This window comes from Phaethon lepturus, unplaced genomic scaffold (genome assembly GCF_000687285.1).
Source record: "Phaethon lepturus isolate BGI_N335 unplaced genomic scaffold, ASM68728v1 scaffold23721, whole genome shotgun sequence".
NCBI lineage: Eukaryota > Metazoa > Chordata > Aves > Phaethontiformes > Phaethontidae > Phaethon > Phaethon lepturus.
The window spans coordinates 1,608-10,329 of NW_010518846.1; the positions used below are offsets into that span (position 1 = coordinate 1,608).

Sequence of the window (8,722 nt, forward strand, 5' to 3'; positions counted from 1 at the left end):
ATGCACTGCATTTTTCTGATGTATGGCCCAAAGTGGCGGAAATAGTCAGAAAGTGAAACTGGCTTGTGATGCTCGCGTTGATTAGCAGAGCCCTGCGTAGACTGTGTATCACGCTGAGAAAGTGGCTGCTAGTGAGGCAGCTGGGACTGCAGGCGACGTGCCGTCCCGTGGCTTTGGTGCAATAGCGTTGAGGGTTGAGGCTATTCCTGTATATAAGGGGAGGGCTGCCTGGGGTCTCTACCCGAGCTTATGAGACAGAAAGAAGAATTAGCTGGTTGTTTTAGAGTCATTTGGAGGCTGTAAACTCTAATTCTGATACATCCTAATATGCAGTTGCGGAAGGAGAGCTCTGTCGCTCTCAGGGGAGGGGTGGGGTGCTGCCTGCTGTCCTTGCTGAAGCAGCTGGAGAGGAGCGAGCTGCCGTTCCCTACCCTGACAAAGGCGGTACTTGCACTGAGGATCCTGTCTTCCTTTTCCAAAAGCTAATTTTCAGGCTCTGAATGATTCTGCAGCGTCTGTGCATGCGCCATCCTGTGCATGGTAGCGTTCGTAAGTAGATGTAATACTCACCTTGCAGCTTGTGTGATTTTGAGTACTCAATAATGCATACGGCTGTGATTCAGCGTATGTGTCTGCGTGCTTGTCCGTACTGGATCGCCACCAGAGCCTTTCAGAGGCTCCCGTGTTTTTAATGCTGTAAGTGGGGAGCTGTACCTTGGCTCTGCTGTCTCCTGCATCAGTCTGCTCTCCTCGCTGCCGCTGGTGGTTTACCAGCTCGCAGCAGACCCGATTGTTGCCAGCTACACAGTTACCTGCCCAGCTGCAGGTAGCTGGATGTAGTTAGCAGGATAGAGCCCGAGTGGCTTGCACAATTTTCAGGAGCTTAAGATTAAGCCTTTTTCAGTCATGGTGAGCGTGAAATGAAAGATACCCTTCTCTTACAAAGGGCGAGACCTATGCCCACCTTACTGAGCACTTGCAACCCATTTGTCAAGTTTTTAGCAGTGCTTTTTTTAGGAAGATGTAATTTATTCTGAGGGTTGGACAGATGGCAGAAGAGGTGCTCGTTGCACAAGTCTTGGGCGCATTAGACGGGATCGCCAGGAGCTTGCCAAGCAGCCACTACTGCTGCGCCCTGGATGGCATTGGGAGGAGCGCGGCGCCGGGCATGGCTCTGCCCCCACCAGAGACCTGTCTGCCCAGGGCTGCTGTGAGAGGGGCTACACCTTTGCCTCTCCAGCTGCTTCGGGCAGGGCTGCGTCCCACAGCCTTCCCCAGCGTGCCCATTCTGCCACTGGTGCCTCTGCCGCGTGCCAGCCGAGTGCAGCTGAGCCGATGGTTGTCAGTGTTGCTGCTACCCGCATGGCTCTGCATAACAACCAGGAGCTGACAGGAACTGTCAAAAACTCACGGTTTTTACTGTGAGCGGCAAAGGCACTGAAGCTGTCTATCTGCCGACGTAGGACAACAGCGTGCCCGATCTCACTTCGGCTTCCTTGTCGCGGTGGCTAGAGACGGGGATTGTGGCTTTATGTGGTGAGGCTGGGCACAGGTTAATGATGATTTCCCTAGAACACCCCTGTTAGCTGTGAAGAGATATGTGTAGGCCATTTTCTTTTTTTGTGCACCCAAACTAACAATTACAAGTAGGGAAGATACCTAAATGTGGGAATACAGACCCACCTGGTTTCTTCAGCGAGTTTGCATACCTGTACAGCTGGAACCACAAATGTTTCACTGAAGAAAGTGAATGAGGAGAACTGCTAGTACATGCTAACTGCTGTTTTTAAACAGAATGTGCTAGTCGTGTTTCTGTAATGTCTGCGGGATGTTAGGGTGTTCATGCTGGCATGGGTGTTACAGGGAGTGTTTATACCAAAAAGGCTGATTTTTGTCTGGAAATGATTCAAAGGTGCTGTTACTCATACAGCTTTGAGAGGGAGAGAAGGATGTCACTACTTTGTGCCAGTTTACTTTGAAATGATAAGTAGATGTTTGTCTTGCACAGCGTTCAGGTTGTGAGTTGGCTTGTGTGTCAGCATTATGGGGCTTGCTGCCAGCTTTGTAAGGTGAAATAGTTTGCTAACTTCCTTAAATGTTTTCAGTGATACCCAGAGTAGCAGTTAGTTGCTTGTTCGATCGATCTGTCCTCCCTTAAGTGGCTCCTGGTTGAGAGAGGCTTTTTATGATTGTCTGCTGTGTGACTTGAGATGGTTTTTGTCAGCCAGAACGTGCCAGTTGCCAGCAGCTGGAGTCTGTGTGCTTGTATGTAATAATTTATTCATGCAGGATAATGCTCCTTAACATTTAGCAGGTAATGAACGTGACATAAATTTCCTTCTTGCTTTTAATTTTTCCCTTTCCTCTTCTAATGTGCAAACAGGCAGCTCTGGTACTCTAAATAGTAAGTAATTTTTGGCCATCTGTCAAAAGGAAATTTCAATACAAATTTAAATTAATGGTGCCTGAAATTTTTTATAGCTCCTCTAAAAGCCTCTAATGTGCAGAAAATTCTGAATCTGCTGGTAGTAATTAGTGTAGCATGTAATGAGGATATGGGCAATGTTATACAGCCCCAGTGTAACATTTTGATATGGTAGCAAAATTTTGATTTATTCAAGGTTGTGCCTGGGTTTAATTGTGAGAGACACTTTAAAGTGTTTTCTTGCTGATACAGATTATTAAGCAGGGCAGATTTTAGAATAGCTCATAAAGTGTAAATTTACGCTGTAGTGTGCGATTCAGATAACGGAAGGCACCCTACCTGTTCCCACAAAGAAAGGAGTTTGACTGAAGTGTCCCATTTCTTGCCACCACTTCCAGTGCTTTGGATTTGCTGGACAGTTGTCTTTGTGAAACTTGCTGTCTCTAGCTGTGCTGGTCCCAACCCTCCTCTTGGTTCAGCCCAAAGAAAAGGCAGTTTGCGTCACTCTTCAAAACGTGACATTTTCTGCCTGGTAAGCCAGACCGGGCTCGCATCCTTCCTAGCACCTCCCTGTAGCCAGCAGTTCACTGCTGAAACTGAGTAGTCACCTTCCAGATAACTCTACATTGTCCAGGAGCTATTCCTAAATAATAGATCAGCATCGGCACAGCAAGCTCAGTGGGGAAGGGTGGCTTTGGCAGCTCTTTGATTTTGTGCTGGATTCGGTCCTCTGAATCCTCTGCAAAGTTTGAAGTGTGGGAAAACTCTAGGCGTGGTAAACTGGGTCACGGGAGCGCTCTTTGTGCAGCACCAAGGCTGTGGCATGCACAAAGGAGAGGGAAGGGTGGCAAGCGCCCGGGCTGCGCTCAAAGTGCAGCCGTGGCTTAAGGGCTCTGAGGGAATATAATGTGTTTGGACAGAAAGACAAACAAACAGCTCTGCAGTTAACCGAGCAGCTTTTCACAGAGGGCTTGGTGTGTCCCCTTTTCAAAGCAGTAAAACTTCTTTTTAAGAAAAAAAAAAAGAAAAAAAAAAAGAAAAAAAGGATTGTTCTACAGTGGATTCTTGCTTGCTAATTGCACCCTGCAAGGATTTTTCCACCTCCTGCAGGAACTGCTGATGCAGGAGCCATGTTATTCTTCCCAGCCCTGGTCCTCGCCTACCCTCTCTGGGACAAATGGGGCAAAAGTTTCTCTGGTCCTTAGCAAAGTCCGTTCTGTGAAACACACCCTGTGAAGAAGCGAAGGAAGCGCTTCATCTGCAAAAGCAACACCTGGCAGAAAGTAGCCCGGTGCTAGCAACCTCTTGCTGTGGCTCTCATGGCAGCACCAGAGTCAAGGAGCCCCCAGGTGCTGGTGGGGTTGCGGGCCTGCCAAAGGTAGCCAGAACATCGCTGGACAGGTTATTCCAGAATCTCCCAGTCTTCTGAATCAGACTCGTGCACAGGCTTTAGCTTGTCTTTTAACTTTTTTTTGCATCTGCTGTTAATGCAGATCTGCTGCTCTTTACACTCATGTGGTGTGGTGGTGTGTTGCCTTTCTGCCCCCCCCAATTTTACATTATTTGGGACAGAGGGACACCACATAAACTGCCATGATGTCCTGCTGTGGACTTCATCTTGCCAGGTTTCTTTTAAATGAGACTTCTCCATGTGGTAGAGGCTCTGTTCATTTTGATGCTGTGAGTTACTGTTTCAGCAGCAACAAGTGCCAGTAATTAAAAGCTGCAGTCTTGTGGCAGGAATAAAATAGCCTGTTTGAGATTCCTCTGGAGGAAAAAAAAAAGAGTTTTCAATGAAAGGGTCTGACGTAACACATCAAATGCAGGTTTGGGGTGAATTTCTGTCCAACATGCTAGTGAACTAAGAGAAGTCTGTCAGGGCAAATTCAAGTGGATTTAGCAGTAAGATTACTTTTGCCTTAATCTGTGTGAAGGCTAATAATTACACGTGTGGTAGATACAGGGAAAGTGGACGGGTGCGGTTCCCACGTTCCATTTACATTTGTGGTGACAGGTGCTCCAGTGCTTCTCAATTTAGCTTCTTGAGCTGTTCGCCACTATTAAGTGTTTAGACCTCTGTTCATTTAGTATGTGAGTGGGAGTAAGCTGCTTACTCCTGCAGCTGTAATTTGATACTAAAAAAAAAAAAATTGTATGAGTGTAACGGTTCTGGAAACAACAAGGTAAAAATCAAAACGCCCAATATATATGAGAAGACATTTGGATATTACCAAGTGTAATTACATTGCTCGGACTTTGTTCTTCTGCTGGTAGAGGAACACCACGTAAACTGCCGTGATGTACTGCTGTGGACTTTGTCTAGTCAGGGTTCTGTTAAATGAGGCTTCCTTTGGTGGCATGAGTGTCCTGCCAAATGTCTTTGCATTCAGTATGTATTTACAAGCCAAAGAAACGTAGTTATCGGTCACACACACACCTAAGAAATTTACAGAATTTATTTCCTAGTAATTTTGTTATTTTGCCACTTTACAGTTCAGCTGAAAAGCACTTCACAGGCTTTTTAAGATCCAAATGTTTCACACTCATGTCATGGATTCTGCTCGTGCCTTTCTGTATTCAGAAATGAGATGGTGCATGTTTCTGTAATGATGAAATGGTAGGTTTAAGCTGAGCATATTTGAACTAAACTTTGCCCCTCAAGAGTTGTGTTTTTGATCTTCGCGGGTGTTTTGGGGGTAGCATTATCAAAATACAATGAGTAACTCCTGTTGGCTTGTGATACAGTAATTTTTTCAGTATTAATTGGTATCTGCCTCTGGGCATATAAGCTATGCCGAATGTAACAGGTGCCCTAATTCCAGAAAATGTGTTGTAATTGTTTGTTTGTGGAACAGATGAATAAATATCTGTGGGGCATAGCTTGTCCTCAGGTGGTGAACGTGAATGGATTAATGATGTGATTGGGTGAGACATGCTTGTTTGTTGCAGTCTTGTCCAGTAACTGTCTGCTGAAGCAGAACAAATATTAATTAGCAGGGTCCTGTTTGTTGTCTCGGTCTATCTTATGGAGCTGATTTTTTGGCACTGCTTTTTTTTTTTTTTCTTAATGACCTTTTCATGGCTAGACTTGTAGCTGTGTCATTCAAGCCGTGTGGTTTTTAACAGATTTTTAGAACACAAAACTGAAACTCAAGTCTTGGTGGGTTTTTTCTAGTGGGTTTTTTCCTGCCTTCCCCTTCCCCCCGCCAAGTTTTACATTTCTTTCTTCCATTCACTGTCACATCATTTGCCTTTTTAATGAGGTCATCTGGGAATTTTAATTTAGTGTAGAGTATTCATACGAAAGTAACAGCGTGTACTCTGGTATCAAAGAATTAGATGCTTCTGCCATTTTTGATGGCTTCACCTCCTTAACCGGTAGCTTTTTCCCCACTTCTTAGTATTAACTGAATGCCAGCCTCTTACCTCGGCCCCTTTTGCCATTTACCACGCAGTGATTCTTTTTCAGTAGTGTGCCCACATTTGTGGCCGGACTGCTGCAGCGCTTCTCACTATCAAACTTTATTTTGCCACTTTGTGATTTTGCGTAACTCAAATGTTCTCTCTTCAGATGCTCTCTTCACCCAGGAGGCAAACACTTACATGGGCTGTAATTTCTAACCTGAGCAGTCATGTCTAATTATTTCTATGGCAACAGACTGTGATGTTGGTGACACAGGATTATGACTTCACATTGTAGAGTAGGAAGAGGAAGTTTGCTGGGGTGAGGAGGTGGGTGGAAAGGTCTTCTCCAGCGCAAAGACTTTGACAGTGTAATAGCTGGGGGAAAAGAGGTAAAGGGAGGGAATGAATTTGTTTATTATCTCTTTTGAAGTTCTCCTCATTATAAGTATGCAATTAAAATCATACTTTGGATGCTGGCATTCATGGCTTATGACAATTTACTCATGGTGAACGTGTCTGGAATGAAGAACATGTTTGCAGGTCGGGTTAAATAGGTGTTAGTCAAAATAAAGGGAGAGAATAAACAATACTTCTCAATTTTTGTCAAAGTGGGACACAAACTGGACGGCTGCTTTTTGCCGTGTAGATTTCTCTTGGCGCTGCGATACTTTTTTTTTTTGTTGTTGTTATATTAAGCGCTTAGAGTTTTGATTTTAAGTTGTCTTTAAAACCCTTAGATCAAAAGTGACTTGAAACATTCCTTATTTTTATGCAAATCAATGGATTCCTTCAGCATGCTGATGATACGCTGAAGGGAGGGAAGGAGGACAGATTACCTTCTGGAATCAGCAACATGGATGACAAGCGTTGGAAGTTTCTGTCCTTTGGCTAAATTCACTGAATGCTAGTAGTAGGTTAATACATGTGTTAATATTTGTATTGCTCTTCCCGCCTCTCTGGCACTGAGAAAGAAGCATATTTCTAGCCAAAGTGTTGTCAGGCTCTTGGGTTGATTTTGGAAGTTCTTGAAGGAAATTGGTAGTCTGACTGATTCCCAAGTTATTATGCAAGATTGTTGAGTGCATCGTGAACTACAAAGTTTTAGCTGTGCTTTGAGGGAAGAAGCAAGCGGGAACGGGCCTTTGAGGGAAATTTGCAGGAAAGCAACCCCGTGTCTCCCGCCTCTCTCCGGTACAGCTCTAATTGAGTCGAATAATTAATTAAATGTCTGAAGCTCGATTAGCCTATTCTGCATAGCAATTTGAAAAGTTTTCTGTTTTCTTGAGCGACATTTGGCCTTTTGAAGAACAAAAAATTGGAAATGCTAATGTTTTTCAGCCAACTAAGGGACGAAAATAAAAATGTCTCCATAGCAACAAAGCTTCTCTCCGGTACAGCTCTAATTGAGTCGAATAATTAATTAAATGTCTGAAGCTCGATTAGCCTATTCTGCATAGCAATTTGAAAAGTTTTCTGTTTTCTTGAGCGACATTTGGCCTTTTGAAGAACAAAAAATTGGAAATGCTAATGTTTTTCAGCCAACTAAGGGACGAAAATAAAAATGTCTCCATAGCAACAAAGCTTCTTTCTAGATGGTTTCCTAAGATATGCCTGAACCAGAAGCAGATGTCTGATTTGAGAATCTCGCCTCCTTCAATGTAAACAAATAACTTCTAGGCAGGTGTTGGAAATAATATGGAAATCCTATTAAGGGGCCCTGGGTTCCTGTCACTCAGGAAGCCCCAGCCACAAAAGGGTTGGTTGTCTGAATAAAGGAGGCAGAGTAAATTCTCGTTAGGCTTTAGCTTTTCCCAGGAAATTATTGTCTCTGCGTGCTCTTTCTCCTGCGAGCCTGAATGTAAGCCGTTTCTTCTATTGATCCCTTCTGCCACCCTCGCTTTCTCCCTCTCCTCTCCTGCTGGATTAGCGCTTGGTCTTGGTGGCGGCCCCTGCTGCTTTGGCCTTTGGGGGTTTTAAAAAATCCCCAGCCCTGCCGCAGCCAGTGGGAGGACAGCTGGAGGAGACTCCCTCCGGCCTGGAGTGAGGAGAGGATGGGAAGCGGGCAGTGGGGGAGGCGGAGTGGCGGAGCCCTGTGCGGTTTATTGCTCTGACTTGTTTGTGTGAATTCATAGATGATGTTGTAGTCCTTGGCACTGCGACACCAAGTGTCGTCTGGGCATGGGATTTTCCTGTTCCACGGGGACTGCAGCTTTGGAGGGGCTGTGGTAAAGGTTTTGGTGTGACTGCCTTGCTGGTGTCACACGTTGGGAGTCAAAACGAGAGTGTGGTTTTTCTTGTACTGTGTCTAGGAAGTTGGTGGGCTCCCTTTGTTTTTTTTTTTAAATCTCTTCTTCCCCCCCTTCCCCTGCCCCTTCTTCTTTCAAAGTTACTGAGAAAACATGTTGTGCCTGCTGTTGGTAATCTGTTAGTCTAAAGAGACACTTGTGACACCTTTGCACTTGCCAGTGTCTGTTTTGTCCCCCGACCCTGCTGTGCTGAGCCCTGCACTACCACAGCCTGGGGATCAGCTTGCCTGTGGGTGAAAATTTCAACACTGGGCAGGCGGGAGCAGGCATTGAGGACGAGTTTTCCAGGGTTTCTGGGCTGGAAGCAGACACTGTGTGTCCCCCCCCTCCCCATCTCCACTTTCCTCGGTGCACCAGACGTGCACAGTGATGCTCTTAATAACACTCAGAGGGTTAAATGTGGATAAACACAAAACAAGGCTTCTGAAAAGCCTGACGATTATCATGCAGCATTTCTCGGACTATAGCCCCCGAGACGCACTTCATAAAGCCAATAAAGCGCGCGCCGGTGGTCTCCTGTTGCCCTGGCAACGGACCACAGGGCACCCTGTGTGTGAAATGCATGAACATCTGCAAATTAATCTTT

The 8,722-nt window shown here is 45.3% G+C and overlaps 1 protein-coding gene across 1 annotated transcript in view; it reads left to right on the top strand.

The window, feature by feature from the left end:
- Positions 1 to 8,722, top strand: part of TLE4 (transducin-like enhancer of split 4) — a gene marked incomplete at its 5' end in the record, with an annotated part of 44,650 nt that overhangs the window by 713 nt on the left and 35,215 nt on the right. The window lies entirely within an intron of this gene.